Below are 23315 nucleotides of genomic sequence, written 5' to 3' on the forward strand. Positions count from 1 at the left end.
ATGGGGGCTGGTGGTGAAAATGCTAGTGGAGGGTGGAAGGAACAGTTTGCCTCCAGAGATGACCCTAGGCAGAGGGGGGAACCCTGGGAAATGGCCTGGGGGGTGGGTGGGAAGTTATGGATTTCTGCTCTTGTCACATGGGCATTCGTTGGAAAAGAGAAGCAAGACTGAACGTGGGCCCTCGGGTGGGAAGGCTGGGAATCTGAAGCTCCTAGGGCTCCCCTTATCCCTTTCCCCATCTTCCAGGCAAAGTGCCTGCAATGCTTGAATCAGAGAGTCAACTCATTGGCCAGGTACTCAGAGCTGTGCCAGTCCTCCTGGCAGGGTAACCCATTCGACCCAGTCCCTTTGTTTTCTATCACAATCCTTGTCCAGGGGCCTGGGTACATTAGGGTTTAGGAAGGTGGACAGGGCATAAAAGAAGAGAGATGGGAGAGAGATTTAGACTCGAGGGCGTGACGGTCATTCCTGGGATCTGAGATGTGTTAAGAGGCATTTAAAACAAAGATCCAATTTATTTACTCCACAATTACTCCAGGGTGGCCTTACCCACAAAAGAACTTTAGGGCAAGGTAAGGGACAAAAGGGGCAGCGGGGTATGTTTGTGGTCAAATAAATTTGTAAAATCCTAAAATTAAGGAAAAAAAAGGTTAAACCAGTTTCTTTACTGCCAGACTTTTCAGTCTTTCATACGCTAACATGTATTGTGAATCTCCGAGGAGACTACAAAATCCTCTTTTCTTAGCGTTTTGTGGGAAGTGTCCCGAAGATATAGTCTCTATGTTAGCAGGGCATAGGTGTGGAAATTATTATGGGCTGCACACTTTGAGGCTGATTAATGGCCAAGAGGGAAGGAGGCAGCCAGTAGCTGGGAAGGGGGATTTAGAGATTTCTCAAGGTGGGAGTTGGCCAACTGTATGCACCCAGGCCTGAATGCCAGAGCAAAGGCCATCCAGCACCTACAGCGAGCGTGCATGACCTCCTGTGTCTGAGGGCAGGGCTGCCACATCACACCCAGAAGCCCTGACCAACCAGCTTTGCTCAGCATTGCAGTGGAAATGAGCAGAGATTGACTGTTCTGTTGGCCTCAGGATCAGCAGCTCTTTTGGCCCTGGCCGAAAGGGTAGGCTATGCAGGCTGTGTCCCAAATGCTGGCTCTGCCATCCAACCATGCCCATCTCTATAGTTGGCAGCGGAGCCATCCTGAGCTGGTCACACCGAGCACGAATTCCTGATGGACCGTGAGGTGGTCAAGTCAACAAAAGTGCCATGTGTCTCACTCAAGCTGTTCTCTACACCGTGTGCAGTGATGACTGCATTTGTCAACATTCTGGAAATCCGTAATCTTCTCAATGTTCTGAGTTCCTCTCTGTATTTGAAAAGGTGGTTTTCAAAACCCACACAGATTCAGGGTGCACCAAGATGTCAATTCTTTACAGCAATGGTACTTCTTCTGTGTCTCTACATAATACTAAGTATTAGAAATGTTGCAGAAAGTACCACCGAGTGCAAGAGTGTTCAAATGGTTTTGACAACTAGTGGTCATCGACTCAATTTAATGGGTAATGACCAGCATTTAAAACAACAACAACAACAAAGAAACCCAAACCATGATAGGTGTGGTGCTGATAGCACTAAGGGCAAGGGTTTGGAAGGTCTTATCGGCCAACTGCCAAAAAAACCCCACAAATAAAACAATGTGATTAGAAAAGTCGCAGAGCATCACATGTAATGTAAGAGTAAGTATTGTCTTGTGAAACTTTTTATTTAATTTGTATACATTTGTTCAAATTACATATGTATGTATGTGTGTGTCCTGGGTTGCTGTGTATAATTTTTTTGTGGGTTATGGTTAAAAACTTTTGAAAGCCACTGATCTGAAGCATGTGGGATTTTTTTCAAAAAGACTTTTTATTTTGAAAAATTTCAAACCTACAGAAAAGTTGCAAGCATAGTAGAATGAACACTGGCCATCCGCCTAGGTTTCCCAGTTGTTAATATTTTACCATATTGGCTTTCTCTCTCTCTCTCTCTCCATATTATTATTATTTCCTACTAACTGTTTGAGTTAGTTGCAAACATCATGACGCTTTACCCCTAAATACCTCAGTGTGATTTCTTCAGAACAAGGAGATTCTCTTACAATACCATTATCAAAATCAGGAATTTTATTATTGATAGAATACTATGAGATTACTTAAAATGTACTCTCTATAGAAATTTCAACAGTTGTCAAATGATTTTTCAAACAGTCATTCTTTTTCCTATGGGAGGAAAATGAGGTTCCTGCATTGTGGCTTATTTTGCTTGGTCACGACACTCTAAACGTGTTAATTGATTTTAATGTTTCCAAGTGAATTGGTTCTCGAAATGCCTTACTTTCCAAATGCGCAAGCAGTAGATGAGATCAGAAATGCTGTTTGCACAAACCGTGTGTTGTAGCCATGGTAACCGAGGGAGGCTCATGAGGATCCAGGAGACCAGACCTCTAAGTTCGGGTAACCATGGAAGTGCACAGCAGACGTGCAGCCTGGGTTCCTGAGGAACAAGACGCCACCTTGAGAGGAATGTCCTTCTTTCCATTTGCAGCAGGTTCATGAGTCAGCCTCAAAGTGCTGCTCCAGTTCTGCCTGGGTGGCAGGATGGCCAGCTTTTTGCTTGGCTGAATGTTTTTGAACAAGTATCAACACTGAAATAGCCTCCAGGGAGACAAATTTTTATAGAGCTACCCAGCCTAGTAGAATTCTGGGAACGTGGGAGGCCCTTACTGCCAAACAGATCCAGCGTTGCCTGGAATGAGTTCGCAGTGAATTTGTGGCCATTATGCGGTCTCATGAAAGAACGGGGAGGGAAGAGTTCCCATTTTGAGCTCATTAAGTCTCTCACCCCACCACTGGCTAGTTAGCACCTTGGGAAACGTTAGGTGCCGTAGCTTCTGCTAAGCAAAATGATGTGTACTAGTCAGGATGGGCCAAATTATGCTGTGGTAACAAACAACCCGCAAACTTCAGTGACTTACTGAGATTTATTTCTTGCTCATTCTGCACGTCCAGTGTAGGTTCATTAGAAAGGCTCTGCTCCTTGTAGCCACTCAGGGACTCAGGCTGACAAAGGATCCACCATTTTAGGATATTGTTATTCAAACCTGAGGCTCCAGGGGTTGCTGCAACACAGAAGGAGAGCTTGGCAGGATCACGCGTAATTCTTAAATACTTCCACCCAGATGTGACACATGTTGCTGCTAACCCTTCAGTGGCCACAAAAGTCACATGGCCACACTTCATGGAGACAGGGAGGTGTGGTCCCCAGTGTGCCCAGAAGGAGAGGAGAACTGGGAAAATTGGGGAATGCTAGGAATGCACCAAAGTACTAGTGGCTCCAAAGTAGTGACTCACCTGGTAGGATCAAATCTGCACGTCTCAGGCTGTCAGAAGAAACAGACTTGAGGGGGAATGTGGTGAGTGACCCGCTGGCCTCCAGCCAGGCTTCTCCACCCAGTGTTTGCTCTGGCCGGCAGGGATGCTATGGCCTCCTCGTATTGGTTCTTTCAAGAAAGGAGACAAAATATAGACAAAAGATTCATGCTTCTCCTTCAAGCACGTTTTCCACACCAGGACTTATATTCACCTCCCCGGAAGCTTGATCTCTGGAACATGTTCCTTCTCTGGCTGTTTCTGAGAGGCTCCCCCGTGGGGTTTCACAGGATGATCTGTGGTCCTCACGCCCACCCACCTCTTGTCAGGCCACCACAATGCTGCCTTCTAAGAGGGCACTGTTGGCTGGGTACAGCTGTCCTTGACTGTTGGTCCCCTCTGTCATCCTCACCCCGAACTCAAGGGAGGGGACCTTACTCTCCTCTTTGATCTTCGGGCCCAAAGATGGTTTAAGTCCCCCACCTTAATCCCTCCCGGCCCAGATGAGAACGCCAGGCTGGGCAGTGAGTGAGACTTTCCTGAAGGTTACAATGGAAGAGAAGTACGTAGGCCACTGACTACTGCTAGACGTGGCCGTGGGCAGATCTCCCAGGCCCCAGGCCCTAGGGGGCCCCTGCTGCTGGGCTGCCTGAACTTCCTTCCCCACCCACAGGCACTAGGAAAGCCAGGGCCTCGCTGTGTTTCTGAGACCAAACTCCCGGGGAGGACTTTTTTCTTGTCCTCCAGTCTAAGGCCCATCTCCCCAGCCCCGCTTGGGAAACTCCACTCTCCTGACCGGCCTTGCTCTCTGCAGAGCTCTCCATGAAATGTCATACCGTGTGGGTCTTTGGAGCTAAAGGGGCCAGTCAAGTTCCAGGTCCTCAGTTTACCTGCCTGCCTTCCAGTCCTTTCTTTACCCCAGCTCTGTGTTGCCTAAAAACTGCTGCTCAGGGCTGGCTGGTTAGCTCAGTTAGAGCGTGGTGTTGTGACACCAAAGTCAAGGGTTTGGATCCCCTTACCAGCCGCTGCCAAAAACAAACAGCACACAAAAAACTGCTGCTCAGAACTCAAAAGAATAAACAACAATTCTGGGGACACCAGTTAGCCTGAAGTTACAGAGTAAAGTAGCATTTCTCTCCTAAAAGCCCTGACATCTGGGAGACAGGGAGACGCCACTCTGATGACAGATACAGCAAGCCCCTTCTTTTTTCACGTATTGCATGTATGACCACGTGTTCATCTTGAAAGGTACCTCCTTTTTCTATGATCATGCACAGAAACAGTGTGTGCGATCACACTTTGTTTTCACTTCCCTCTCTGAGACTGTGTTCAGGTTTCCCCCAAGAGTGATGGGTGAGCCCTGCCTTTCTACCTGCATATGGGCCCGATGGCTTCACAGAGCAAGGGACAGTCTTTCCTGGAGTCCCACCCAAGTCTCCACCCCAGGGGGGAGAAACTTCTTGTGACATTCATTTTTTATTTTATTTATTTATTTATTTTCTTTGTATTTTTTTGCTTGTGACATTCAATGAGTTTTCCAGGTCCCAGAAGTCTGAGTGCTCCATCTTTGCCCCATTCACCCTGTAGCCCAGAGAGTGTCCCTATGTCTAGTGGCTCTTGTGGGTTTTGGGTGTGGTGCTGGCACAGCTTGCACTTAGCATTGTCAGGAAAGGATGAGGGGGACAGGAGTCACACCAGGGGAGGTGGTATTCCTGTGCTTTAAGGAGCAGTAACAACTGAATCACGATTCCCTGCCTGCTACACACAGACACAGACACACACACTCACTCGCAGGGGCTGGGCTCGCTCAAGAAGGAATGTTCCATCTCCAGTCCCCGGCATGCGGGCAGCGCCTGGTCTCAAAGAGCACTTCGGCGCCTGCCTCCTTGTGGCCTGGAAAGGCTGGAGTGAAGCGTGGCCAGTCCCGGCCAACTTCAGTTCCTGAATGAATGTTCCTTCTATTCCTTCTATTTGTGTTCCAGGCAGAGGAAGTTTAGAAGAACTTACACAAACATTTGCAATTTTCAAGGGAGTTCCCTTAAAATTTTGCTCACTTTTTCAACTGTGATGCTGAGGGGAGAAAAAGGATTTTTGTTCACAGCCAGACTGACTGACACACCAACTTGCAGGGAGGCTTTTGGAGGTGTTTCTTTGTGGTTCCCAGCAGCCCAGCAGAGTTCCCTATGGGTCTACATTACCTCATGGCCAAGGCCTGCTGCTTGTGACTCTTTTTTTTTTTTTTTTGGCAGCTGGACGGTAGGGGGATCCGAACCCTTGACACTGGTGTTTGCAGCACCACACTCTCTGAAGCAAGCTGAGCGACCAGCCCTTGTGGCTCATGCTTGATCCATTAGTGGGTCGTGGCATTGGTAGTTGCAATCAACAATAAAAAATAATAGTAACAAAGTAGACGAGGACTTTTCAGCACGCATCACAGGTAGTAAGAAAAGTATCATTTCATTAAACTTTTGCTTCAGTCGTGTGTGTGTGTGTGTGTGTGTGTGTGTGTAACGGATCACAATACAGAAATCTATCTTTCACTGTGAGTCACAACTGTGAGCATTTCAAAGCCAATGTCATAGATTAATTTGATTCCTTTTTTGTTTTCAAAGAGCATGGAGTTGAAAGTAGAGTGCGAGATTCCATTTCATTTGTTGCTTATTCTCCCAGCCAATTTGTTTTCCTGTACCACCACCAAAAAGTGGACTTGCCTTATTTGTACCCTGTTTAAAGACATAGTTAGATCTGAAGAAGTAAGGCTGGGAGTTTTGAAGACCACCTGCGCAATTAGAAGTTATAATTGTGGTGCTCTGTGGCCTGAAAAGGCAGGGTGAAGTGACATGTGCAGACCAGGTCGCTAATGAGATCTGGGCTCCCGCAGTGAGATTCTGTTTCATTTAATGAGTTAATAACTATTAATGAGAATGTCTTTGAATGACCCTCTTGGTGTCTTGCAGTGCTACCTATTATTGAAGCACTCAATAACATGAAAAGAAAATCACCGAACAACCCAAGGTTGTCATCATTTAGGATAAACCCCAATATGTCATCTCTGTGCCCTGTTCTTAATATTATATTTAACTTCCTTTCCAAAATTTTTCTAATTCCACTCCAAAATGCTTGTTGCTCTGAAAATCAAATAGTTGCCATTATTGACTGCTTATTATGTGCTACCTAGGTAATCAACGCCTAATCATCCAATTCTCTCATTTAGTTCTTATAACAATTTTGTGACATAGGCATTGTTTCCCCCTTTTACAGATTTGGAAACTGAGGTTTAGAGAATTAAGTGACTTGCCAAAGGTCCAGAGCTAGTAAGTGGCAAAACTAGAATATAAATCCATATATCTAATCTCTAGACCCTGAGTAAACTTCCCTGCCTCTAGATAATAAGATGACATTTCTCTTCTGGAGCTGATACTTGAGGTTCAGAAGAAATGACTTTAAAAAGATTCCAAAGGGCTAGCCAGTCAGCTTACTTAGGAGAGCATGGTGCTGACGATACCAAGGTCAGGGGTTCAGATCCCCATACTGGCCAGCTGCCAAAAAAAAAAAAAAAAAAAAAAAGGTTCCAAAAGAATTATACACCATGACCAAGTGGAATTTATTCCAGGTATGCAAGGGTGGTTCAACATTTGAAAATCAATGTAATCTACCATGTCAACAAGCTAATGAAGAAAAATTATATGATTGCACAAACTGGTGCAGAAAAAACATTTGACAGAATCCAATACCCATTCATGATAAAAATTCTCAACAAGTTGGAAATAGAGGGGAGTGATCTCAAATTGATAAAGAGCGTTTTTTTTTTTTTTTTTTTTTTTTTTTTTTTTTTTTCCGTGACCGGCGCTCAGCCAGGGAGTGCACCGGTCATTCTTATATAGGATCCGAACCCGCGGCGGGAGCGTCGCCGCGCTGCTAGTGCAGCACGCTACCGAGTGCGCCACGGGCTCAGCCCGATAAAGAGCGTTTATAAGAAATCTACAGCTAGTATCATACTTGTGAAAGACTGAATGCTTTCTTCCTAAGATTGGGAACGAGGCAAAGAGTTCACTCTTACCACTTTTATTCAACATAGTACTGGAATTCTAGCCAGAGCAATAAGGCAAGAAAAAGAAATAGAAGACATACAGATTTGAAAGGAAGAAATAAAACTGTTCATATTTGCAAATGACACAATTTTCTATGTAGGAAATTTTAATTAATCTACCAAAAAATTTCTGGAATGAATAAGAGTGTTCAGCAAGGTCCCAGGATGCAAGATCAATACACAGAAATCAATCACATTTCTAAATACTAGCAATGAACACCTGGAAACCAAAATGAAAAACATAATACCGTTTACAATCACTCCAAGGAAAATGAAATACTTAGGTATACACTTAACAAAATGTGTACAAGATCTGTACAAAATGCTGTTGAAAGAAATAAAAGGAGACCTAAATAAATGGAGACATACTATGTTCATGGATTGGAAGACTCAACATAGTAAAGATGTCAGTTCTCCCCAAATTGTTCTAGAGGAGTAATGCAATTCTTATCCCAATCTCAACAAGGTTATTTATAGACATAGATAAGCTTATTCTAAAATTTATGTGGAAAGGCACAGTCCCTAGAATAGTTAAAACAATCTTGACAAGAAAGAATAAAGTGGGAAGAATCACTCTATGTGATACTAAGGCTTACTGTATAGTTATAGTAGTCAGGACAGTGTGGTATGGTCAGAGGGATAAGAAATGGAAACGTATCAATGAACAGAAAGAGAACCCGGAAATAGACCAATGCAGATATGCTCGGCCAATTTTTGACAACAGTGCAAAAGGAATTCAATGGAGAAAGGACAGCCTTTTCCACAAATGCTGCTATAGCAGTTGGACATCCATATGCAAAAAAATGAACCTTGACCTGAACCTCATACCTTATACAAAAATGAACTCAAAATGAATAATGGAATTATAAATGTAAAATATAAAACTATAAAACTTTTAGAAGAAAAGGGGGCTCTAGGGCTAGGCAGAGTTCTTAGACTTGCCACTGAAAGGACAATCCATAAAATAAAAAATTGACAAATTCTATATCATCAAAATAAAAAAAAATTTTTTTCTGGGGACCTGGCCAGTACAGGGATTGAACCGTGGACCTTGGTATTATCAACACCACACTCTAACCAACTGAGCTAACTGGCCAGCCTGAAATTAAAACAGTTTTGTTTTGCAAAAGTCCATGTGAATAGGATGAAAAGATAAGCTATAGCTGGGGAGAAAATATTTACAAACCACATATCCCACGAAGGAATTTCAAAACTCAACAGTAAAAAAGCCAACAATGCATTTAGAAAAATGGGCAAAAGGCATGAACGGACATTTCACCGAAGAGAATCTACAGATGGTAAATAAGCATGTGAAAAGATGTTCATCATCAGCCAGAGAAATACAAATTTAAACCACAATGAGATAACACCACACACCTATCAGAACAGCAAAAATAAGAAAAGTGACAACTCCAAATGCTGACAAGGATGGGGAGAAACTGAATCACTCACAGATGGCTGTCGGGGAGGTACAAGAGTATGGCCATTCTGGAAAATGTTTGGCGATTTCTTACAAAATTAAACACGCAACTACCATATGATCTAGCAATTGCCTCCTGGCCACTCAAACAGAGAAATGAAAACTTATGTTCACACAAACTCTGGTCTTATTTTTTGGCTTTTCCCTGCTCCCCAGTAGTAATTTTCATTGCTGCAAGTATTTTGCTTTCTCTAGTTTTTTTTTAATAGCTTTTTCACAGTTTTTTTCTTTTTAACATTTTTTCCCCTAGATTTTTTGCTTTCTCTAGTTTTAAAATACATTCATCAGCAAAACAGAGCACTGGCTACTATGAATAGCATCGTCCACAGTTCCTCCTGGGAATTTGAAACTTACCTCTCTCATGCTGAGAGGTGGCCTTGTGTATTTCCCTGGCATGTCTTTTGATCTTGTAAAATAGCATGCTCTGGTTAAGAGCTGGTCTCCAGATGAGCAAAACCACCACAGCACTTCAGTAATTTCAGGTTATGGCCAACTCGGAACGGCTTGTGCTTTCTGCTTTCCCTGGCACACGGCTGACATTACAGGGCTTACTCGTGATTAACACAGCAGCTGCAGAACAGCCTTGTGGAAACACAAAACCAGCATCGTTTGTCTCACCTCACCACGGAGTGCTGAAGCTTCCATTTCCTCATTAGGAAAATTCCTTTTACCTCAAAGAGCTATTGTGAGGAATGAGGGGTAGAAATAGCTGCGAAGCACTTTGTGAGAGCCAAGGAAATGTGAGTCACCACTTGAATCTCAAGTAGGATTCGGCTCAGTTGCGAGTAACATAAACCCCCAAATACCAGTGGCTTAAACAAGGCAGAAGTTTATTTCTCTTATAATAAAGTCCGGGGGTGCGACAACATGGATAAAACTGGAAGACATTATGTTAAGTGGAGCACGCCAGAAACAGAAAGACAAATACCGCATGATCTCATTCATATGTGGAATCTAAAAGAGATGCACTCATAGAAGCATAAAGTACGGGCAGGAAGGTTTGGGGAGATGTTGGTCAAAGGATACAAAATTTCAGTTAGAAAGAATAAGTTCAGGAGCTCTATTGTTCAACACGGTGACCACAGTTAATAACAATGTATTGTATACTTGAAAATTGCTAAGAGAATTGATTTTTAAATGTCCTCACCAGAAAACCATAAGTATGTGAGGTAATGTGTATGTTCCTTGGCTTGATTTAGCCATTCTACAATGTATACACATATCAAAACATCATGTTGTACACCGTAAATATATACAATTTTTATTTGTCAATTAAAAATAAATAAGTAAAGTCAGGAAGAGGAAGTCTGGAGTGTGTTTGCTCCACACAGCTCTTAAGGACCCAGATTCCTCATATGTTATTCCTCCATTGTGTCTGGTTTCTATTCCCCCAGTCACCTCATGATCCAAGAGGGCTGCCAGAGTACCAGCCAACACATCCACATTCTATCCAAAAGGAGGGAGGAAGGGTTCAAAGAGGAACATGCCTTTTTCTATCAAGAACACTCTCTATAAGGTGCACACTCTCCTGTGCTCATACCCCATTGGCCAAACCCAAGTCATGCAACCAAACCAAAATGCAGGGAAAGCTGGGAAGTGTAATTTTTATCCCATTTGGTCATGCACCTAGATAAAAAAAAGGGGGGGGTGGTTCTATTACTATAGAAAAAGAGAAATTAGCAGACAAAGGGAGACTACCACAACTTGGTTGGCACTCTAGGCAAGCAGAGGCTCATTCTGTAACTTCCACCAGTAACCTATGGAAAGATTGTACCATTTGCCAACAGACTTTGATCAAGGCAGCACAAATATTCATAAGTGTGCTTTCCCATCAAGCCAGCCTTCTCAAGGGTCACATATGGACTGAAAGTCGGACCCCACTCCCTGGTTCCCCTTGGGAGAACTCACCCTTAGCAAACTCTCGCTGGGCTCTGGGCTGTGCTGATTGAGTTCAGCCATGGCCCAGGCCCTAGGGAGACTTGCCCAGATTTGGCGTGAATGTGGGCAAAGGCAAGGGGCTCATGCCTACCCATCCTTGGGGCTCCGTGCTCCCTGCTCCGAAGTGGCTACTCCTACTTGCCCAGCACTGCCTGCCTGCTTTCAGCTGGCCCCTGCTGCAGCAGCTCCCCCTGAGCTCTCCCAGGGCCCAGCAGGGAAGGACTGCTGTCATGGCCACTACTTCCCTCTTCCTAAGGCTCCCTCCAGTTCCATATGGGGGTCACCAAGTGGTTTCTGAAAACACACAGGGGATGGGAGTTGGGCTTTCTTCTTGTTAGAACTGGGGGTCCAATATCTATATCAAGCATCTACATATGAGAATAAAACTACTTGACCTCTTCAGGCCTCAGTTTTGGCATCTGTAAAGTGGGCATAGTGGTACCTCCCACCAGAGTTGTTTTGAGGACTAAAGGACGTAACTATGCCTGGCACATAGCTAAGTAGGTGCTGCTTAACACATGTGGGTTTCCCTCCTCCCTGCTCCTATAACGTCCTGCCCATGGCACAAAGGCTGGATACATTTTCTCAAGGCAGACCTGGAAAATTCCTATCACGACAGGGGGCCTTTTCCATGGGCTCACTGGGTCATAGCTGATTCTCCTTCTGCCCAAAGTGAGAAAGGCCCAATAAGCTTGATTCTTAATAAAGTCATTTGTGAAGGGCAGTGAGTGGCTGAGGGACTATCCCGGATTGAAGAGGCATGACAGCTAAGTGCAGTGCATGCCTCGGGGTTGGAGGAAGCCTTGCTATAAAGGACAGTCTTGGGGCAGTTGGCCAAATTTGCAAATAAACTCTGGATTGGATAAGAGCATTGTGTTGAAATTGAAGTTTTGGAATTTGATCATCGTATTGTGGCTATGTCAGAGAATGTCCTTGAGAAGTATTCAGGAGTGAAGTGTCACAATGTGGGCAACTTACTGTCGACTGGTTCAGCAAAAATGAATCTGAATGAGAAGAGCAAGGCATATGCTATATATACGTACATACAGAGAGAAACTATGCAAACTGCTCATAAGAAGTGAATCTAGAAGGTTTCATATAGGGCTCATTGTAATAGTCTCACAACTTTTCTGTGGGTTTAAAACTTTTTTCAAAATAAGTTTAACAAAAGGTAAAAAAAAGTAAATAAACTAAAAAAAAATTTTTTTTAAAGGCCTGACATCTCCCGGGGTTGTTCACACCTGTGTGAGCACTTTCTGGTAGGGGTTTGTAATGTTCCAGCATTTCAGGCCAGTGCAAGACACCAGCTTATGTCCACACGACTGTCACCTTTGGAAGCATGGGGCTGGGAGGGGGGCCGATCAGGCCCAGTGTCTCCCAAGGAAGGCAGGGAGAGCCTGGAGCTGGGGCCAGAGGGGAGGATCAGTGTCAGGTACCTTTGCTTATTCTTCACCCAATAAACGTTTATGAAGAGCTTACTCTGTGCTGGGCACTGAGCTGGGTTCTAATTTTCCTGACTATTTCTGAATTTTGAGGAAGGCCATTCAGATTTGATCTGTGAACTGGCTGTTTATACCTTTGTTCGTTTTTCCTTTTAAAAGTGATTTTTAGAAATTCTTTATAAATTCTGGGTCTTTGTCAATTACACGTGCTGCTAGCATCAGCTCCAGGTGTGTGTCTTGTCTTTTCAATTTGTTTATGAGGACTTTTGTAAACAGAACTTTTTAGTTTTTAATTTAAATAAATTCAACTTTATCAATCCTTTTCTTTCATGGTTTATACATTTTGGGTTTTATTTAAGAAATCCTTACTTACCCTGCAGTCATGAAAAACATTTTATAATATATTTTATAATATATATCACATGTATAGCCCAATATTTGTGTGTGCATAGGTACAATTGTCCCTTGGTATCCCTGGGGGGTTGTTTCCAGGATCCCCGTGGATATTACAATCCGCGGATGCTCAAGTCTGTGATATAAAATGGTGTAGTATTTGCACATAACGTATGCACATCCACCTGTATACTTCAAATCATTTCTAGATTACTTATAATACCTTATGTAATGTAAGTACTACGTAAATTGTTATACTATTGTTATATTATTCATTTCTTTCTTTCTTTATTTATCTTTTGGTGTCTGGCCTGTAGAACAGGGCTCTAAACCCTTGACCTTGGTGTCATATGGATGGATGTATTTTATGTATTTATTATGGTGGCTGGCTGGTATGGGTAGTATTGTTATTTTTTATTGATTTTTCTTTTTGAATATTTTCAATCGGAACCCATGGATAGGGAGGGCTGACTGTGTGTGTGTGTGTGTTTGTGTGCGTGTAATATTTTAGGCTTTAAAGATTTGCTTTTCACAGGTAGGTCTTTTAGTTATCTCAAATTTTATTTTTTATGTATGGTGAGGTAGGGGTCTAATTTTAATTTTCTCCATGTGGATACTTGAATAGTGCGTGATTTCAACACTGCACCGAAGTCCCATGTTGTCCTATTCTGTTTTTCATAGACTTGCGCACCTGTTTCCTCAGATCTATTTGTCTGTCCCTGCACACCGTCTTTCTTACTTCACTCAAGCTCTCTAGTACCTTCTCTAATACCTTCCGGTTGGGCAACTCTCTCCTTCAGATGTTTATTCTTTTCAACCTGGTACAACTCTGCCACTGTAGTTTGTTGAGAAGAACGACCTGGGTAGCTCAGTTAGCTGAAGTCGACAGCTTCGTTCTTGGGCAGAAATTCAAAACGCTTTTAGGGTGAATAAATTATTCTGACTGAATTTCGTGGTATGCTATGAGGTGTCCTTTGACTTTGTCCTGCCTCCTTTTCCCTCTTTGCCACTATGTGACCCCCCCCCCCCCACATCTGGCTGGCTGGAGAAGGGTGTCCTCGCAGGAAATCGGAATGCTCTCAGGCTCTAGAGGAATCAGGGTCAGGCCAAGCAAGTGACACGGTGAAAGCAGACCCGGAGGGTGGCTGGTGACGGACTGCAGCGTTTCTCAGCCTTCAGCCATGCCCATGGCACACCCTCTGCTACAGCCCCAGCAGACAGCCATCGATGAAATGCTCAGGTTTTGCTCAGGTTGATTCACTTAAAAACTGTGAATAGAGTCCGTCTATCTTCGCTTCACTTGAGCAAGGATAGCTGTAAAATCACCATTTCATGTAGATATCAATTTAAGCTGTTATAATGGCAAAACCGACATTTGTGTTCCACTAGAGCAGCCTAGCACCACCAGGGGTATGTGACCTAGGCATATACATGGGGAGGTAAAGGAAAAGGAATTAAGAGGGATTTCAGGGAGGAGGAAGGGACCAAGCACATCCCCAGCAGTTGTATATTCGCCTCTCCCAGTGCTTACAACCAGCCTAGCGGATGGATGCGCTTCTCTGTGTTTTATCCAGGACAAAACAGAGCTTTGGAGGTTGATCAAGTTGCCCAAGACACTCAGGTATAAGAGGCGGCACTAGGGGTATGCATGGCCTGGGCCGTCTCTGCTCCTGCCCCGCGCCACCCAGCTATGTGGGCAGGAACGTCATGGACAGACGTGTGGTGTGGAGACTGAGCCACAGAATCGTCCCTGCAGTGTTTCCCCAACAGTCACCTGAACTAAGGGAGCAAGGGAATGTGTTTGAAAGGCATTAAAAATGCATATTTAAAATATTACAAGTAAAACTGTAAAATAAAGTTAAAGTGATTATTCTAACTGTTATAATATCACCGGTTTGTATTTTGGGATATTTATTTGTGGTTAAGAGCTCTCTGGTCAGATGACTGAGGACAGAGGTACCCTAAAGTGCGCAAAGCACTTGGGGCCTGGAACATCATAGCAACTGCTCAGTCAGTGGTACTGATTGCCTTCGTTATTTTTAGACTCTCTTAAAATTGGTTCAGAGATATAAAATTATTGTATTTAAAATGTGAACCCTTATTTTTACGGTTCTTGGTAGATGTCACCATATTACTTTCAGTACGGTGAGCAATGTTAGAAAATACCAGTTTCCTTAATGCTCACACACTAGCTCTGGGTACTGTATTTTTAAAATCTGCTAATTAATAGAGCGATATAATACCTCAAAGTTTTAAAAAAATTCAACTTATATTTTCTTGATCATTGAGATACTTTTCAATATGTTTGATCTTTAATAGTAGCTCTATTCATAATCTGTTAAATATTCATGTCCTGTCTTCATATATTGGGATGTTAGCAGGTTTAACCAGTTTATATAAGTTCATTATGTAATAAACATATTAACTCTGCATATCATACAAAATGCTACAAAATGCTTTTCTTCCTTTCCCACTTTGTGGTCTACAACTTTTTCATATAAAAGTTGTATGGTTTTTGGGATCAAATCTTTCAATTATTTTGTGACTTCTATCTCCTGAATATGCTTAAAGTTACTCTCTTCCAGAGTTTTACTGACCACTTAATCCTACATTCTTCTCATTTTCTATCATTTAATTTTTATATTAAACTCTTTAATTTGGCTGAAACTAATTTTGGTGCATGATGTTTTAATTGTTTTAGCTTCAGAGTAGATTAACATCTGGCAGGGCTACGCACCCTCATTTACTCTTTTTTCCTCTAGAATTTCCTTTAATTTTCTCACTATTTATTCTAGATGAACAGTTTGTAAAGGTCCAAAAAAAAATCATTGTTTGGATTTTGATTTGGTATTGTACTAAATCTACACATGAATTTGGAAAAAACTGATGCCATTAAAATATTTAGTTCTTCCCTCCAAGAACATTTCTCTCTGTTTATTCAAGTCTTTAATATTCTCAGTGCAGCTTTGTCTTTTTTTCACATAGATCCCTTGGATTTTGTTAGTTTTTAAAAAACTTGTTGCAGTTGAGAATGGCATCCTTTTACCATTAAATTTTCTAACTTTATTACTAATATATAAAATACTATTGGTTTCCCTGTGTTTTCACACCTGCTCGTTATTAACTCGAATGGCTGTCCAGTTGTCCTCCTTGGCATTTCAAAGTTTACAACATCACTAGCAAATATGGACAATTGGGTCTCATCCTTTCCAATGCTTAGATGTCTTTGTTCTATTACTGGGCAATGCTTTAAAAGCAATAGTAAATAACCACGGGGGAGGAGGAGATGTTAAGTAATAGAACAGTGTGTTTAGTATGACGGGGGAGGAGGAGATGTTAAGTAATAGAACAGTGTGTTTAGTATGACCCTCTGGCTGCATTAAAAATATATATATTTGTCTCCAAGTGGCAGAATTTGGTTGAATTTACCTTTTCTTTTTGTTTACCCACATTTTCTAATAATTCTATGAAGATCATGTGTTATGTAGGTAATTCTTAAAATAATGGCAATTTTCATGCCATTATTGTGTCACTTTTAGGTGGATTATGTTGGTTGTGGATTGAAATAGCTATTCTTTATCTGCTAAGGATATTTCCTATCTTATTCTTAAGAGTTTTTGGTTTTGAATTAGAACTGGGTGTTGAATTTTGTCAAATGATTTCTTTTGGCAGCTGCAAAGATGATCATGGTTTTTCTTTTTTGTAACATAGATATATTTTACATAAAACACACAGACCCTAGGTGTTCATTTTGGTGTGTTTTGGCCATTGTACACACCCATGTAACCACTACCACAAATAAGAAATAGAACATTTCCACCATCCCGGAAAGTTCTAGGGGAAATTCTGTGGTAAGCTGTTGATTTGTCGGGCTGAGCCCGTGGCGCACTCGGGAGAGGGCGGCGCTGGGAGCGCGGTGACGCTCCCGCCGCGGGTTCGGATCCTATATAGGAATGGCCGGTGCACTCACTGGTTGAGTGCCGGTCACGAAAAAGACAAAAAAAAAAAAAAAAAAAAAAAAAAAAAGCTGTTGATTTGTGCGGCTGATCCTCTACCATCTGCCCGTGTACAGTCTCCATTTCCCCGTCTCCAGCTTCAGTTTAACATCTTGCAGGCCTGGAGCCACTTGTGGGGTCCCAGCAGGCTGTCCCCTCTGCCACTTTCCTCAAGTTATTCACCAGGCCACTCAGGTGGCCGAAGGGAGTCAGAGTCTCTGCAGGGCAAGGGGAGGGGGATTATCAAACTGCCTTTTGAGGAGTGAAGTGCGCAACAGCAGTAGCTTGAAGCTTTTAGAGATCTTGCCTAAGAATGTGTTTATGGTGAAAACGTTTCTGGGCCCCACTCCCTGGAAAGTCAATGGGGGAAGACAGTAGAGTAGGCGTGGTGGGTGCGGTATCCCCAACACTGCTGTAACCATGGGATTTAGTCTGCAGGCCCCATGTCTTTTGTGCTCACTCATTGATAAAGTCAGATACCACCTTCTGGAACGCTCTCCTGGTGCGTCCCTTCCCTTTGGCTGAGTTGCTGGCTTGCACTACTACATTATCCTTTCAGGGAGCTTGCTACCCTCAGAGACGTTGAACTCTACTCCCCTGCACCAACCTCGTTCATTCTTTTTGCCGATCACCAGTCTCTGCTGCAGCAGTTCATGGAATGATACCTAGTGTTATTTATTCAGCTTACCATATTATAGTAAACTGGAGGAAAACACAGAATACATGTTTGTACTCATTTCTACCAGCTTAATATTGACATGCTGGATGTGTTTTAAATATCATGAAGTTCAGAAGATAAGCGTAATGGTAGCACTATGCTTTCTGTCCTCTGTACAGTTAGGGTAAGAAGTCTGCAGAAAGACGACGTGGCCAGGGGTTCAATTAGTTGTGTCTGAATGTGTTCTAGACTCTACTATATATTTTTTGTAGTGTGAAGTTTACTTGACTAGAGCAAATCATCACTTGTAGTTTGTTTCCTTAATATCGGTCGTCTTAAAGTGAATCAGGGAGCACACCCAGGCCTGGGATCTTCTGTGTGACACATGAGAGTGTGGGGCTCTGAAGCCACTAGGGTTCTTTGCTTGGGCCAAGTGTAGCGCAAGGGCAGGGAAGGAAGGGAGGGTGTGCAAACCAGGTCACTGAGGCATGCCAGGAGCCACGTCCCAGACTCCAGCCAGAGACCAAATCAAACCACAAAACAGCAAAGGCATCAGGCAGAGCGACAGTTCTGGAGCAGGCTTCCTCCTACGGCTTTCGATACAAACGTCAAACAAGGGCCACGTTTTCCAGGCTGTGCGCCTACGTCGCTGAAATCAATTTAGACTTCTATTTCTGGGAGATGTCACAACTTGGGTTTTTTTCCTTTTTAAAAAAAATCTGAAGCTATTCTAAATCTGCATCCAAATGCAAGCGATTGAGCTTGAAGTGCTCTCAGGATGCAGTCTGTAACAGCCATGGCTGAAGACTGAAACTTCTAGACGGACGCCAGGAGCCTGGGACGTGTTCCTCTGGGAGGGGGCAAGAGCTGGCCCTCTGGGGGAAGGTCTTCGAGGCCTAACCCTGCAAAGAAACTCTGCAGGGGCCTTTAGAAATTAGGTCATCCCTCTTCCTCTAACCCATGTATTGTTCATCCCCAAGCTGTTTGGCCTGCAATCTGAGGAGACAACTGACTTTTCATGTTTTATACATTTTATTCATACATTTCTCCAACTTTGAAATGACAAAAGCCCAATTCTATGGTTTCCCATTACACAGCATCCTACAGGTATGTATATTCTACAAAGAGTACTATGGAGTTCTCTTCTTCCCCTGTCACACGAGATAACTGATTAGGGTTTCATCGACTTGTACTGTGCTGGCTGTGTGCCAGCATTCTGGTTGTTCCCGCGACAGGGCAAAGGGATCAGGATGGGAGGGCGTGTGCTAAGGCATGTAAATAGATACACACAGAGAGAAAGAAAGCAGGACATTTACAAAGAATCCGAACCTTTCCAATCCCTTCAGCTCCTGGGTGTTGAAGGACACCTCCTGCACAAATGCTCTTGCAAGCTAAGGCTTTGCTGTACCCTGCAAATACTTACAATTGGATACGGTGAATATACAACAACCATTAACATCTCTCTCTTTTTATCACTGAGACAATACTTCAAAACCTTTTATAAAAAGGCAATAATACATACAGAAAAAAGAACACGTTGGCAAAACTTTATGCAAAACCACCCCAGAACTGAGTTTGAATGGCGACGCACCTACACTGCAATGGAACACGATGCTCTGGTCTCAGCATGTGAGGGTTGCTGCCTTCGCATCAGTCATGCTGCCTGCTGCACTCGGCAGCTGCCTGCACAGATGACATTTGGGAGACAGCTAAGACTGGAAATCAATCCCTCCAAATCTTGGTCTTTTTCAAATGAAAAAAATTGGTGGGGCCACTCACTGTAAAGGGATGCCTGTTTCTACTCCCAAGCACGACTCCCTCTACAGAGATTGTACTTCCTCTGGGTCCAGAGATGGTCACTCCCAGGCCTCTGTTTCAGTAAGAACACTAGCGTGTTCCCTCAGTCACACCCCAGAGAGAATGGAGCTGACACATAAGTGGTAGAAAAGTCTGAGTTTCTGAGATACATAGAGACAGTTGTGCTTGGGGCCAGAAACGAGGTCTCCTGTGTGGTGACAAACATCTCTTTCCATTTTCTTTTGCTCAGTCCATTTGCACAGGTTCAAAGGAGTTGATGGAGGGTCAGGTGAGAGATGGTGGGAGCTCAGGATTTTCTATCCCCTCAAAGAGCTAAGACTCGGGAAGGCCTGCCCTAGTGGTGAGCTGCCCCCTTCCTTCTGGTTTCTGCCCACCTGCTGCAGCCGCAGAGCGGCAGGAGAAAGAGCGGATGGGGGGATGCTGGTGAACACATGCGTCTTCTCCCTAGTCCCCACTTCCTGGCTTATGCTGACAGCTAAACTTCACTCACTAAGCTGGAAAATCTGAGCCTTCCCTTAGCTCCAAGTTTAAGGCAAACCAATGTGAGTGTGCGGGCAAAGCTAATCAAGCCTTAAGCCTTATGAGAACAGGCCTGGAACTGGAGATGCCAAACAGAGAGGGAAACCTTATTCCTCAAGGGGTAAGAAAAGGAAAACCTCTCCCAGACAAAATGACTCATGATTAAAGCATGTAGCCCTTCTGTAAACTGCAGTTAGAAGCAAAGTATCTTTCTAAGAGAAGAATTAATTAGAGGCGCAGAACAAGAGAAGTGCGCTCAGGGACCTTTCACCTATGCCAGGCCATAATCAGCCTCAGTATTGTAAGCCCTTGTGAAGAGGATGGAATTAGGAGGCTGCATTTGGTTCTGAAAAAGCAGAAAACAAAAGGAAACCCGCACCAGTTTGGTGATAGGAAACAAGCAGGAGGAGGGAAAAGGATGTGAGGGGCTTGTTTTGGAACGCTGATTGCAGGGAGCCTTCTCTTCCCAAGGAGACAGAGTGGGAGGCATTTTTACTAAGAAGGTATTAGTCAAGCAGTTTTCTTGGTAGCCTTAGCAGCATGTTCTCTTTGCCCCAAGTTAAGAAACTGACCTGAAATGAAAAAAAGGACATCACATCAGTGGGAGAGAAAAGAGAGTTTGCTTTGGGCTGCCTCATCCTTAGGGGCAGCTTCCACTCTGGGCCTATCTACTGTCCAGTTTCCTGGAGAGTGGCTTGATTGACTAAACTTTTTCAAGAAATGAACTCGAAGCCTTAATGAAGAGATTTAAGTGATTTAAAAACAAACAAACAAACTCCTCCAAAGCGATGAGATCAAAGGCTTTAAAAAGATAGTAGTGGCAGTGCCTCCAGGCATGCCTGGAGCACAGAGGAAGGCTTGGCCCCGCTGGGCTGAATTGGACAGGGGAAGAGGGGGGACTTTGCACAGCCTTAGATATTTCGCCACCAATAGGATGAGCTGGGATGATGCCTTCTGAATGCAAATAGCAAGAAGTAGGTCAACCATTTCTTTTCCTCTCTGAGCAAATATTTTAAACCATCTCACCTGACAAGAGATAGATACATTTAATTGCATTTTAAAAAGCTGCAATGTTATCTTCACACTGGGAAACTTCCAGATGAATTAAATTGAGTGACGTTTTCCTTTTTAGCGTTAAAATTGAATATGCTGCATGTGCAATGTACTCACTGCCTTATGATTAGAAAATCAGGACATTTCATTTTTTTTAAACAAAGAATTCAACATATAGAAACACTCCCTTTCTTACTGTAGGGAGTGGGGTTGGGGTGGGGGAGAGAACCCTCAGAATATGGCTCTTCAATGCTTCATTTGACCACTGATAAGATTTAGGAATCTAATCATTTGGTTTGGTATTGAAAAGGAAAAAGAATGGTTTTGCTGATGGAATGGAAGCAGTTAAGAAGCTTTTAGCAATTTTCTGTGATTGCTTAGTGGACAAGTGCAATGTAGCAGCAGCAGCAGCAATGTCCTGAAATCACTGTGAATTCAGAAATTTAAGTATTTTTCTGTTAGGTCATAAAGACATTGCTTTAGAGGATGATGATCTCTTTAAGGAGTCAAGGAGTTCTCGGTGTGGGGATGTGGCCATCAGCACAATGGCCAGAATGCTGCCTGCCTGTATGTGGCTCGGAGGATGCACAGGCCTTTAAGCCACATTGCTTTCCTCCTCCTGTGCTCAACCCACCTTTATGAACACGGTGGATGGCTTAAGAAGCACATGTCGGCATCTCTGGAGATTTTGGTCTGAAAGGGCAAGTGGAGGCATGGGGGTTTCTACCAGAGGAAGGGAAGTTTCTGTTTCCCATGTGTCCGTTGTATTCTTCTTTGTGCTTCGTTGGAAAAGAGGTAGAGCAGGCACTCTCACGCTGAGAGGAGCCCGGATTGTTGGTCAGTACCATCACAGGAATGACTGTCTGGCCTTGGCATTGATGAGATTTAAATCAGTCCTAACACAGCTCTAAACAACTCTTTGAAGGTTTCTCTCTCCATCTAGGGCGAGACCACTGTTGAGACTGTCTCTGGTTTGGTTGTTTGGTCACCCCACTTGGGGCCCAAACAGAAGTAGTTCACTTAACACCTTGCTAGTAAGTCGCTGACTCATCTGGTCACTGACAAAGAACAACATCAGGAAAAAAAAAAAATCAGCATCGTTGAATAACAGTAGGTGGGGGTGGGGTGTTGACAAGGTAAAAGGAGTATACAAATGCCTTCTCTGTTTGGTCCTTTAAGAGGAGCTGTTCAGCTCAGAACACACCCTGCACATCCTGCCAAGGCACAAAGTGACTGAGGCCATCTAACTTACAAGAAGCAAAAACGATGGTATGTTTTCAAGGATCACAGGTTTATATAAGCACTTCACACCCTCACAGGCTAATGAAAACATCCTACTGACCTCTGGCAAAGAGTCTGAAAACCCCCAGCCCGAATCTCCTGTATTGGAAGAATGTGACCTCATGGAAGGGTGATGAGATGGTTAATGTCTCTAAAGCAACAAGGACAGATGATTCCCCTGTGCCAAGGGATACAGCAAGAGGAAGGAGAGACCACAGGTGGCCTCCAGTACACCCGCGGCCCTCGGGCCCACTGCTCTCTGCGAGTCACACGTGGTCCGAGCTGTGCTCTGGCAGGCGATTTTGTCACCCTGCCAACCGATACTCATTCCTGGGCCTTCGATGGTTCAATGAGCATCTAACAAATTATAAAATCGAAAAGATTATCAGCTTGGACACCTGCACAAATCTATAATGAAATGAAGGATCCAAAGGCATTTAATTATTGAACACGTAAAAGGAAGTATATTTAAAAAAAAATTGGTCAAACTGTCCTGTTAGTTATCATTTTAAAGGAATTTACAGGGCTGTTATAGATTAGTCTTTTGGAATAATTCAGTTTATAGCAAATGCCTAAACTGGTTTCTTCATTGCACAGTATTTTCTCTTAAAATGGGTGCTTTAAAACAATTACATACAGATTAAAAATCCTCATTTCTTTACTTAAAACGTTAATACTCTTAGACAACACAGATCTGAAATGGTGAAACCAGCAATTCCCCCTCCCACCTTACAACAAATTAAATTGAGACAAAATTACAAACACATTTCACTACATGATTATTATTAATAAAAATCAGTTTCTTTTTTTTTTTTTTTTTATAAAGTTGCCCGAAATGCAAGGGATGTGCATAGGTTTACAACTTAGTCATAATAGCATTTTATTCTTATTCCCCTGGGTGTGCCCCGTGAACGGAATGTACTTTGCTGTAGATTACAGATTGTTTTGTCCAACACAGACACACCGACAGCATAAACGCTCGCGACTGTCCACATGCATTAAGAGTCAAGACCCAACTTCAAATCTCTAAAAGGTTTACAGGGTGCTTCAAAGAGACAGTATCACATTATCTGGATGTTACATAAAGGACTTAAAAAAAATGCTATTCTAAAAAAAAGAAAAGAGAAAAAAAAGGCCTTTAAAAATTTATGACTGTTTTGTAATCACTAGACTAATTATTTCAAATAAATAAAGGAAAGAAAGATATTCCAATCCATAAAATCAGACTCTAAAAA

At 43.1% G+C, this 23315-nt stretch overlaps 1 long non-coding RNA gene across 1 annotated transcript; it reads right to left on the reverse strand.

Moving 5' to 3' along the window:
- Positions 1-2236: 2236 nt before the first annotated feature.
- LOC134366555 (uncharacterized) lies at positions 2237-9422 on the reverse strand. Its single transcript, XR_010022347.1, has 4 exons — positions 9338-9422; positions 3396-3544; positions 3020-3163; positions 2237-2538 (listed from the first exon to the last, which is right to left on the reverse strand). It is a non-coding gene; the product is annotated as an uncharacterized LOC134366555 (long non-coding RNA).
- Positions 9423-23315: the final 13893 nt, after the last annotated feature.

This window comes from Cynocephalus volans, chromosome X, assembly GCF_027409185.1.
Source record: "Cynocephalus volans isolate mCynVol1 chromosome X, mCynVol1.pri, whole genome shotgun sequence".
Classification (NCBI taxonomy): Eukaryota; Metazoa; Chordata; class Mammalia; order Dermoptera; family Cynocephalidae; genus Cynocephalus; species Cynocephalus volans.